The sequence below is a fragment of the Colletes latitarsis genome, chromosome 10 (genome assembly GCF_051014445.1).
Source record: "Colletes latitarsis isolate SP2378_abdomen chromosome 10, iyColLati1, whole genome shotgun sequence".
NCBI classification, from domain to species: domain Eukaryota; kingdom Metazoa; phylum Arthropoda; class Insecta; order Hymenoptera; family Colletidae; genus Colletes; species Colletes latitarsis.
Genome location: NC_135143.1, coordinates 2,394,764 through 2,406,061, shown reverse-complemented (window position 1 = coordinate 2,406,061; position 11,298 = coordinate 2,394,764). Strand labels below are relative to the sequence as shown.

The 11,298-nt window shown below is 33.7% G+C and overlaps 1 protein-coding gene across 1 annotated transcript in view; it reads right to left on the bottom strand.

The window, feature by feature from the left end:
* Positions 1-11,298, bottom strand: part of LOC143346032 (arginine kinase) — a 184,607-nt gene that overhangs the window by 75,498 nt on the left and 97,811 nt on the right. The window lies entirely within an intron of this gene.

Here is an 11,298-nt window from a genome sequence, read left to right as displayed (position 1 = left end):
ATATGTTCAGTGTCGATAATTACTTGTAACTTTTACAACTGTTAGACTAATAGTTTTACGATTGCGGAATGACAGCAGTCATATTTGTTAACCACCGACTTCAACGCTTGTATCGATTATTTTATCCTTGTCTTTCCGTTCATTCAATTAACTTACTTTTCCACAATTTAATTCCAACTTTAATCTCCGACCAATATACTCCAGACGTTCGTTATATTCGTCCAGTTATCCTGCAATAACTCCCGCAAATATTGTTTTGATCTTGAACAATACTATCAGATTGTCCTGGTTTCGTTGATCTCAGATCTAAAGCCTCCCGATGGAGCATCGAGAACTGATAATTGCGTCGACTCGTTCATTATTTCTACAAATCTTTATCTTCTCTCCTATGATTCACGACCGAAACTGTTTCACGCCCTATTTATCATTTTGCAAGCAATGTGTAGACAAAAGTAAATTGGAAATGCAAAATCAAATTTCCTCGCACGAGGCTTTATTTTCGAGCAAACGCAATTCAATTTGAAACTTCATAATATTTCTATACAAACTGTTTATAACATATCAAACGCCTCATTTAAAATGTTTGTGAAGAATCAAGCTACTTTAAACCATTTACAACTCATCCAAAAGAAAATTCGACGAGTATAGAATAGATTGGCTAGGAATCAAGTTGATCATTGCAAAGGTCGTGTTTCAACTGTTCGTGAGGATTCAAACTACTTCAAACCATGCATAACTCGAGACGTGATATTTTCAGTGCTTGAACTAACAATAAGTCAAATAATCGTGAAAGATCATTCAAAAGAAAATTCGACGAGTATGGAATAGATTGACTAGGAATCAAGTTGATCATTGCAAAGGTCGTGTTTCAACTGTTCGTGAGGAACCAAACTACTTCAAACCATATATAACTTGAGACGTGATATTTTCAGTGCTTGAACTAACAATAAGCCAAATAATCGTGAAAGATCATTCAAAAGAAAATTCGACGAGTATAGAATAAAGAGTAAAATATTTATCTCCGAAAATTTGACCGTGTTCTGTCATTTTGAGGATGTTTGATTACATTTGCGTCAGACTACGAACGTTCACGAAACGCAAACGTTGCGCCCGAATCTTTGATCGGCACTGTATGTCGTTAGCCTCGCGAATCAACTTCTGCGTTTACCGAGCGTGCATAATTCATTCGCGCGTTTGACGTATGTAATAATAGAAACAATGGAACAACAGGCCACGGTAACGCGACAGCAATAACTCATGGTTGTCCCTGCGTGCATAACTCCTCGGGCCGGCTATCTTTTGAGACACCGGCGCGTTGTATGTTGATTAATCAAACCGAATAATCTGGTCGAACTGAATTCAAATAATACGCTACACCCGCCGTTTCCCTCCGACAACGACAATTTCGGTCACCGCATCGTAAACATTAATAACAACTGACAACGGAGGCGATAGAACAATTCCGGCGAAACGATCGATTAGAAAAACTACCAAGCTGGTTAAAATATAAACGACGCCCGTTTTCGAAATTTATCGCGTAAATTTCAGAAGAATAATTTCAATAAATTTATCGCTACTGTTGTTATCGATGATAATTATGCGTTACAACAGTCGCGTCAAACACACGGCCCGGATTCGCGACAGGTTTGTACAAACATTATTCACCTCGTATCGCGTTTTCTATCTCCGCTATCACTTGTTTTTCAAGTTACCTTTTTACCTAACGTTTCAGTTAATCTTTACGTTGTTGTCTCATTTTTCTTTATATGTTAATGGATATTGCACGAAGTTTTGAAAGAATAAGAATTATAAATATTTAAATTACTACGAAATTTAATTAATATTTTGCCTCTGTCAATGGATATTGCAAACATTAAAAAAAAAATATTATTGTAAATACTTGCTCAGATAAAGAATTTTTGATCTTAGTTAATAAATATTTGTTTACTCTTCTTCTATTTAGTTCACAATTTATACACCTACTTAATTTTTAAATTATTATGGAATATAATTAATATTTTTTTCCTATCAAAAAATATTGCACAAATGTAAGAAGGATTATTATTGTAAATACTTGATCCCCTAAAGAACTTTTATACTTACTTTATCGGGCAATGAACTTATTTCTTGCGTCTAGACTTTGAATTATCCTAACACTGTAGAAACTTAATTAAGTGTTACCGATTATATATAATCGTTAAATTTACCGTTCGATAAATTATACATTCCCCATACTGGCGATTTATCATTTAACTCTATGTCTGAATATCCGTTTTCGTTGTCACAGATCTATTTTCGTCAAGTTTCGAGTGTTCGTTATTCAACTTGTCTGTCCAATGACAGCTGTCTATCGATGACGCTTGAGCGGAACATGCGATTTCCAACACTTCCATCATTCACTAAAACGGCATCTAATTTAATTCGTTGGGTCTATAATTGAATTTTATGCTTAAATTTGAATCATTGTACATACCGACTAGAGAGTGATATCTCACAAAAAAATGAATCAAAAAGAAAGAATAAAATTTTATTACAGAAAACTTCATTTTTGAGAAAATCGAGTATGAAAACTTGTCATATATGTATGATGTACCAAATATAGATTTCGAATTATTTCTGCTCGTATTTTTGCAGAAATAGTTCCTAATGGAAATCTCTGAGAATGCAGGAATATACAGGGTGTTCGGCCATCCCTGCGAAAAATTTTAATGGGAAATTCTACAAGCCAAAATAAGACGAAAATCAAGAATATCAATTTCTTGACTAAGGCTTCGTTAAAAAGTTATTAAAAAATTCAATTAAAAAATTTCAAATCGTTCTGAAAAAATTATTTTCGGTTGTGGGGGTTAATCACAATCATTTTTGGTCAATAGACGTAACCGCGAAATCCTACCCGCATCCGAGAAAAAAATTCCTTACCGAATATAATCTGAGGCTTAAAATGGTTCCCCGAAATTTCATGTGAATCTTTGGAACATCATAACTCCTGAACGGATTGGACGATTTTAATCTTTCAAATTGCAAACAACGCGTATTTTGGTGAAGAACATGTGGAAATTCCAAAAATATTCGGAAAGTTATTCCTTGACTCTGCAAAATGAGAAAAGCACCATGAAAATAGTCCAATTTTCAAACAGCCATAACTCCTACAATAGTGAATATATTTCATTGAAATTATGAGGGAAACTAGATTTCATGGATACCTATAAAAAAGTATTAAACAACAGTTCCGTAGAACGTCAGACAAATTTATTAAAAATGAGAAATAAATTTTTAAGAAAAATCGACAGGGAATAAATGTATAAATTTTTCGACGAAAAAAAAACTTTCAAACCGTTCTCGAAAAATTATTTTCGATTACGAGGGTCAATTACAATCATTTTTGATCAATAGACATACCCCCGAAATCCTACGGAGTTTCGAGAAAAAAATTCAGTACGGGTGGAACTTTAAACGTTAATAACTTTTTAACGAAGCCTCCATCAACAAATTGGTATTCTTGATTTTCGTCCTATTTGGGCCTCTAGAATTTCCCATTACAATTTTTCTCAGGGGTAGCCGAACACCCTGTATAAATATACTATCTTTGATATTTACGAAAATATTAACCAGCTATCATGATTAAATAAACTTGATACTTATATGTTTGTTTTATAATAAAACTATGTCGAGCTAATATTTAAATATTTATAAAATGTTTAATATAAAATTATCATGAAAATCGCCAAGACAGGTAACCGTCTTTATGCGAAATGTACAGCCATTAAAATGTCAATAAAAAGAAAAGAAAATAAAATGAAGTCGATATCCTCGTTGGTGTTTTTAGAAAATAATTTACTACAGTTTATTTCGATCTCACGGTACAATACAAACGCATATTACGTAAACAATTTTCTTTCTCGGCCAGTACTAAAATTTCTCGTCCTTTTCAAAGTCGATTTCCTTAAAACGGAACGCTTTTGTAAGAAAATTCTATTTCAGATTTTCGATTAATTTTTATGCGTGGAATCGGCCATTGTCCGATTATACCGAGCGTTCAAAAGTATCTTACATATTCTTTTAGTGAAACGACGACTGTAGCTATTGGATTCACGGCACAAAGGACGATCGCCTCGTCAAAATTATAAGCTCGATTTACCTTGTCCGACACGAATGTTTGCGACAATAATAAAAAATCGTATTTGCTCAGCTCGCGTAGAATTGTTCTTTGAATGTTTATCGCGCATTATTATTTATTATTCCTAACGAAATTACCGTATCCGCGGATAGTATGAAATTACTTGTTTGCGCAATTCATCTCGCTCACCGCGCTTTGTTTACCAGACCGGGACGAAAATATTTCACATAAGCCGGTCGGAGCTTAAAAAAGCATAGCAAAATGTGATTGAATAGAGACGTGAGCAATGTGGTAACCGAACGACCCGAATATTTCTAGACAATCTTGAATTTTCGCCCATTTTAAAGCAATCTTTCGATGGTTACGACTGCTAAATCGTTTCTTTATTCTTTGTTATACTTCACACAAGTAATCGCTAAACATTCTTTTTTCCAAACAATTTTGAAATCGATATTTTTCAGAAGCGTTCTGAAAAGTTTGCTTTAGGCTTTATCATTATTATCCTCGATTTAATGTACAATTTTTTTTTAATGATACTTTTTAGAGTAACTATTATTTTTGGACTGAAATTGAGCCTTTGTCGTTCATAAAAAAATTTCCACCATTTCGTCGGTTCATTGGAGGTACAATATCGTATGAACGATACATTTACCAAAAAGAATTCATAACGCAGGAAAAAATGTTAGAACGGACAAGTAATAAAATTTTGTCAGATCAAAGGCGGATTGAAATTATCTTTCATTTTAATATAACGATAAATTGCTTTTTCAATACATTTTAAAATTACCCCTTGTGAATAACATATCTACGGATATCAAGGTCCGACTTAAAACAAATACATTAAAGATGGTATTAATAAAAAAGGGGGTAAATTTTTTTAAACGAATGATGATACGAATTTTTTATTATTTGAATAGCTCTTATCGAACTGAGTAACGTTTATTTCAATTACTTTTTCTTATTATGAAATTTATATTACTTAAAAAATTAAAGAATATAACATTCAGATTGGAACTGTCGTTCTTTCAAATGTGAATAAATCACAAAAACAGGAATATTTTTCTCCTTGTTAATCTATAAGAGCAGTAGAAAAATATTGCAGATGTTTGTGCACATCTTTATTATTTTCATAATGTTTTACCTCTTTTTCTTGGGACAATAAGTGCATGCAGTGCTAAAGAAAAAGTATGGATTTTGCACATTTATTAGACATTACGAAGCGAAAAATAAAGCGTGAAAATATGCATAAAGTATGAAATAGAAAAATAACGATAGTGTGAGAAGTAAAGAATAAAAAATGTAAAGAAGAATACGAAGAATAAAACGTAATATAATGTGAAATTTTAGAACAGTAAAATATAAGATGAGAATTGAGAAAATAATTTTATATCCGCGAAGAAAATAAAGTAACATTAGTTAAGATACCGTTATCGTAGAACTGTTTTTGGATTCCTATTTGGAAAACCGTATATTGACATTGCAGAGTCTTATTTTTGTCAAATTATTTTTATATACGACCAAAGCATTAAGCTATAATGTATCACTATATTCTCGGTTACGATACTTTCTTCAACCTAAAGTCATAATTCAAAGGATAATAACATTACGTAATATCGATTTTTCGTGATTCTGCAAGTAAATTTGATTAAAGATTATTATTACAGCAAGTAGATATCTCCTTCTACCGCTATAAATAATATTGGTTGTTAAGAAAACTGTGCAACATTTTTCATTTTTCTTCACGAATAAAATTTCAGAATAACAGTTTATATTACTGCAATACAATTACTGAATAACATTTTCGAATATACAGGGTGGGGCGATAACTATGCCCACCTTGAATATCTCCGTTATTTGTAATAATATGAAAAAATGTTATATACAAAACTTGCATGGTACAGAGGGGGACATATTGTGATACAAACATTTTTCGTGTGGGTGGAGGCATAGAGGAGATTTCAAGGTCATCTTCATTTTTTTAAATGAAATGCTATATTTTTTTTATTGCGATGTGATAGCGGGTGTTGAGACGACTTCATCAAGCTATCCTTGGAGGCCATGCAAGGTCAAATGTGGTAGTAAAATAAATTTTCTTACATTACAGAAGATGTTCGAAATGGTGACTGTTTGCGTCAATGCAAATTTGCAGTCTTCGTATCGTTGCATCACGTGCCTGTCTTATCGTCTCTGAACAAGACGAATAGAGATCAGAACGTTCCTTTCTACGAAGCAATTAACGCCTACAATAATTAATAGGAATTGCTGAAATTTCATTGAGTGTGCAACGTCAAAGTTGATTCCAAATTAAACATAGAAGATAGCATAAATAATAATAGTTGGTATATTCGTCGGCTAGAGGATGAAAAGCTCTTTAAAATGAAATTTGTTTCAAAACAATAGTGTAATTAGTTCTGGAGATACAACGATTTTTGTTTTAAGTCGATCGTATGGTTAGTTCAGGAAATATAAGGCTTCGAAGAGTTTGTTTACTTTTCATTGTTTACGTCGCGAAGTCATTGACCGTACGTGTACGTAGTAAATAGTAAATAGTAATTTCTACTAAATAGAAATACTACGACTTCTGGTCATGACTGTCTCGACTCACGTGCGAGTGAGAGATCTAACGCGTTAGACTAAGACAGAGATAGTTGAATTTAAAAAATGACAAACTTTTTTTAAACACCCAGTAAATTGTATTGTTATTAGTATACAAGAGATTTAGTAACGTCAAAGATTACTATGGAAATTTAAGTTTTTTTGATCTTAGAAATTTTTATAATTTTTTTCAGAAATGTTCATCGTCAGTATGAGAAATGTTTAGTCAAAAACTCGTTAAATTTTATCCAAACTTTCTTAAAGTTTTGTTAATAGAAGTACTCGAAAACTTTGCTTCTAAACGGCCAAATTTTAATAAAAGTTTAATTGAAGACTATATGGAAACTACGAAAAGTAATGAAATTAGCGAGTCGAATAAGTTTGGAAAATTTAGAAATTAAAGCAGATACACAATATATAAAATTTTGTATTTTTCAAACGTGTGATAACGTTTGCAATGTTGATTCGATACAGTAAGAAATGCAATTATAATTTGTTGTCTTTAATATGGAATTTTTATGTTATTTATGTTATTTAGTAATAAACTTAATTTAGAATACTCTCTCATATAAATCTGGGCATATTTTTCGTTTATTTATTTGTTTTTCCGTACAATGTGAATGGAAATTTTGTTTAAATTACTGCGCTAGTGTAATTTTGTCTTACATAATCACCAATAATTTCTTTATTGTATTGACTTTACCCTATTATTTTTATACAAGAGAAAGTGTTTCATCGAGTAATACTCATTTTATCGAAAGAAATCTCCACTTATTCCAAACTTTGTCCCCCAGTTTTCGAACGAATTACAAAATGGAGTTCTGTCTGTGCAACTCTTTCATTTGCAATCAATGGTGCTTCCAACATTTTTAGTGTTTCCTAGTATGCAAACTGCATTCGATAAACATCGTACGCATCGAACCTGAATCAACCGCCGGATCATTCCGGCAGAATCGAACGATGTTCATAGAAACCAACCTTTTATTCGTTGTACTTACAGAGTACAATGAAACCTTTATTATTCGAAGTTCTGTTATCCGAATATTATACCGTCTGCGCATTATTCGAACATCCATTCAATCTTCTAGAACATCCCCCCTCTAAGCTCTCTAAGGACCCAAACTTATCCCAGTCATACTTTAAAACTCAAGTGTCTGCCTATCACCTTAAATAACGAAGATTTATTAGGATTTATTATAATTTTATTTATTAATTTTATTATTATTGTACAATTTATTATTTAAAAGATTTTATTACCTATAGCAAACCCAATAAGTACAAGTGAACATATTAAACCTGAATGATATCTTTTAGTTGCTTATTCTATTCTTTGAATAATCCCAAATAAATTAAGGGGTGTGTTAATATTATTTATATATACTTTAATTGTATTAAACATGCCCAACTAACATAAATTTCCCGTGTGGAATCATTCATTTTCCTTGCGGTCATCCACTTTACTATTGGTCGCAACCAACGCAGCTTAACTCCGATGATCGGACGAGAATCAGTGTTGTTCACTACGCTGTGTTGTTACTTCTATTTACAAAGTAGTTTTTTTGTTTTGCTTCTTTTTAATATTAACGGACTAGTAATACTCAATTTCAAAATCAATAGAGAGATATAATATAAATAATATATAATAATAATAATGTCAACAATACGCGGTGTTTCCAAACGGTCACCCATCCTAAGTACTACTAAACGCACCCAACGTTGCTTGACTTCGTTGATCAAACGAGAACCGGTGTTTTCAATGTGTCTCGATCGTTCATAACTTTTGTTCTCAATTCATTCAAATAATGTACCTAAAAATGGACTTGTGCCGATTTTAAAAACTTCCCTTTCATTTACAGCAAATCATCATTATGGTCTACGAGAGGAGCAACTGTAAATCCACAATTCCAGTAAAAATACCGTTTAACCGTACGTGGTGTATAACGTTTCTGTTGAAAACAATCGGTGTATAGTTTTTTACATCCTCCGTACTCCGGTCCACTCGCGCTGTTAACCGGAAACGTTCTCGATCACCGAAACGTGCGGTTAACGGTCGGCCAAATATTTCAAGAGCAGCCCGCGTTATTGATTAATAAGCTGGCCGCTTTTCATTCGTTGATGCATTAAAGTTACACGCGGTACCGATAGAAGAAGCCCGTGGGCAGCATCCTTCGGGCGGGAGGTGCAAAACGCTCGAAAGTTTCGTCCGTCTAGGGTGAACACAGAACCGTGATTTTCTCGTTGCGCATGCGCGACGCCCGGGAGTGGGGGGCGCTCCTTTCTTTTTGCACGTTTGCAGCTGGTCGCGGAATGTAGATGTCGCTACTAGTGCCATCGAAATCCTAACCCTCGCCACCGCCCCCTGTCCCCCTGTCGTCGTCTATTTTCATTCAGTCCCCTTCGCCCGCTACCACCCTCGTGCACACCCCCGCTCCCCCGACACACACCGGTCGCTGTTCGAGGCGGTTCGACCGCCTCTGGCGCAGAAATTGAACCACGGCTACGTGGTGCACGAGAACAGGGTCTTTGCTCCCGTTTAATATTTCAACCAGTACATTGGCTGCCTTGAGCATCGACATGCGCCTTGCCTTCAGCTCGCCTCCGTTCTCGTTACGTCAAAGCCCGATGCTCGAAATCCCAATGATAATCCACTTAGAGGGGCGGAGAGGAGGATGGCCTCGGCGTATCGATACACGGAAATACGAAAAATCGATTGGCCCACCGCCGGTGGTCACCCCTTGCACGCGTATCGGTTCTATGGGGGAGCCGATAGTTGGCCTAGGATATACGTACAGGATGCCCAAAAAGGTTAGGTCCGACCTCATATAGGGCTTTCCAATCAGAACGATTGAACTTTCGATCGCCGTGACCGCCATATGTCTTATTCGCTTATTCGAGTCACGAGTCGTAGCGACAGTTTACCATAGAAAAAGTCAAAATTTTCAACCGCGATATTTCATTGAAAATAAATTTTTTCTGTTATTTAGTAATGTTTTACGAAAATAAAACCATTTAATACTAATTATTGCTCAACGAAATTATTGAAAATTATCAAAACTGTTCGATTCGAGGTTCGTGGTCGCCAGGACCTCAGAATTCGTGGAGTAAATTTATAGTCACTGGTTCGGTTGTTGATCCACACGTACCAACGCATTAGGAGTATATTTCTACTGTGAAGAAAATTGGTATATCTGAAACGGTCGAATAAGGAATAATCTGAAAATCCTAATCATAACAGAAAAAATTATTGCACACACAACACGATGCATATGACGGAAAACCACTCTAACCAGATAATAGAAATTGTTGAAAAATTTTCAAATTTTATAAAAATTAAATATTCAACAACAGTATTTAATCTCAAGAAATAAATTGTTGTAGGCACACAAAATTTTTAAAATTTTACAATATACAGGGTGTTGGGCCAACCCTGAGAAAAATTTTAATGAAAGATTCTAAAGAGCAAAGTAAGACGAAAATCAAGAATATCAATTTGTTGACTGAGGCTTCGTTAAAAAGTTATTAACAAAATTATTGTTCAAAATTATTAATAAAATTTCTGCAATTACTAAATTTTTTTATCAAAACTCCGTAGGATTTTGGGGGGTATGTTTATTGATCAAAAATTATTGAAATTGACCCCCACAATTAAAAATAATTTTTCCAGAATGATTTAGAAACATTTTTTTCACCGAAAAATTTAGGCACCTACCCCCCTTTGTCGATTTTTCTTCAAAATTCGTTTTCGATTTTTAGTAATTTTGTTTGACGCCCAATAGAAAAGTTGTCTAATACTTTTTTGTAAATACCCATGAGCTCTACTTCAGAAAAAAATTTCATTGAAATATATTCACTATTGTAGGAGTTATAGCCGTTTGAAAATTCGACCACTTTTATGGGGTTTTTCTCACCTTAAAGGGTCAAGGAACAACTTTTTCAATATTTTTAGAATTTCTACGTATTCTTTACTAGAATACGCGATGTTTGCATTTTGAAACATTAAAATTTTCCAATCCGTTCAAAAGTTATGATATTTCAACGATTCACATGAAATTTCGAGGAACTATTTCAGGCTTCAGATTATATTTTCGGTAAGGAATTTTTTTCTCGAAAGTGGGTAGGATTTCGGAGGTAAGTCTATGGATCAAAAATGATTATAATGGACCCCTACAACCAAAAATAATTTTTTTAGAACGATTTGAAATTTTTTAATTTTGTCGAAAAATTTTTCGGTCATAACTTCGGTTCATTTTGGGTTAATAACTTTTTCAGGAAGCCTCAATCAACAAATTAGTATTCTTGATTTTCGTCTCATGTTGGCCTCTAGAATCTCCTATTCAAATTTTTCCCAGGGGTGGCCGAACACCCTGCATACTGTGTGGAATTCCAAGAAATCTTAAGAAAAGAAAACGTCCTATTCATCCCGTATGTACATAGAACAAAAAAACATTAACGACACAGATAGAAGCAAATATTCCTTTTTTAAATTTAACAATAACATTCGATATGTACCAAATACCCAGATCGCAAATTATACATCTAATCATTAATAAAATAACAGAAGAATTATTACGCATACCTCACATTAT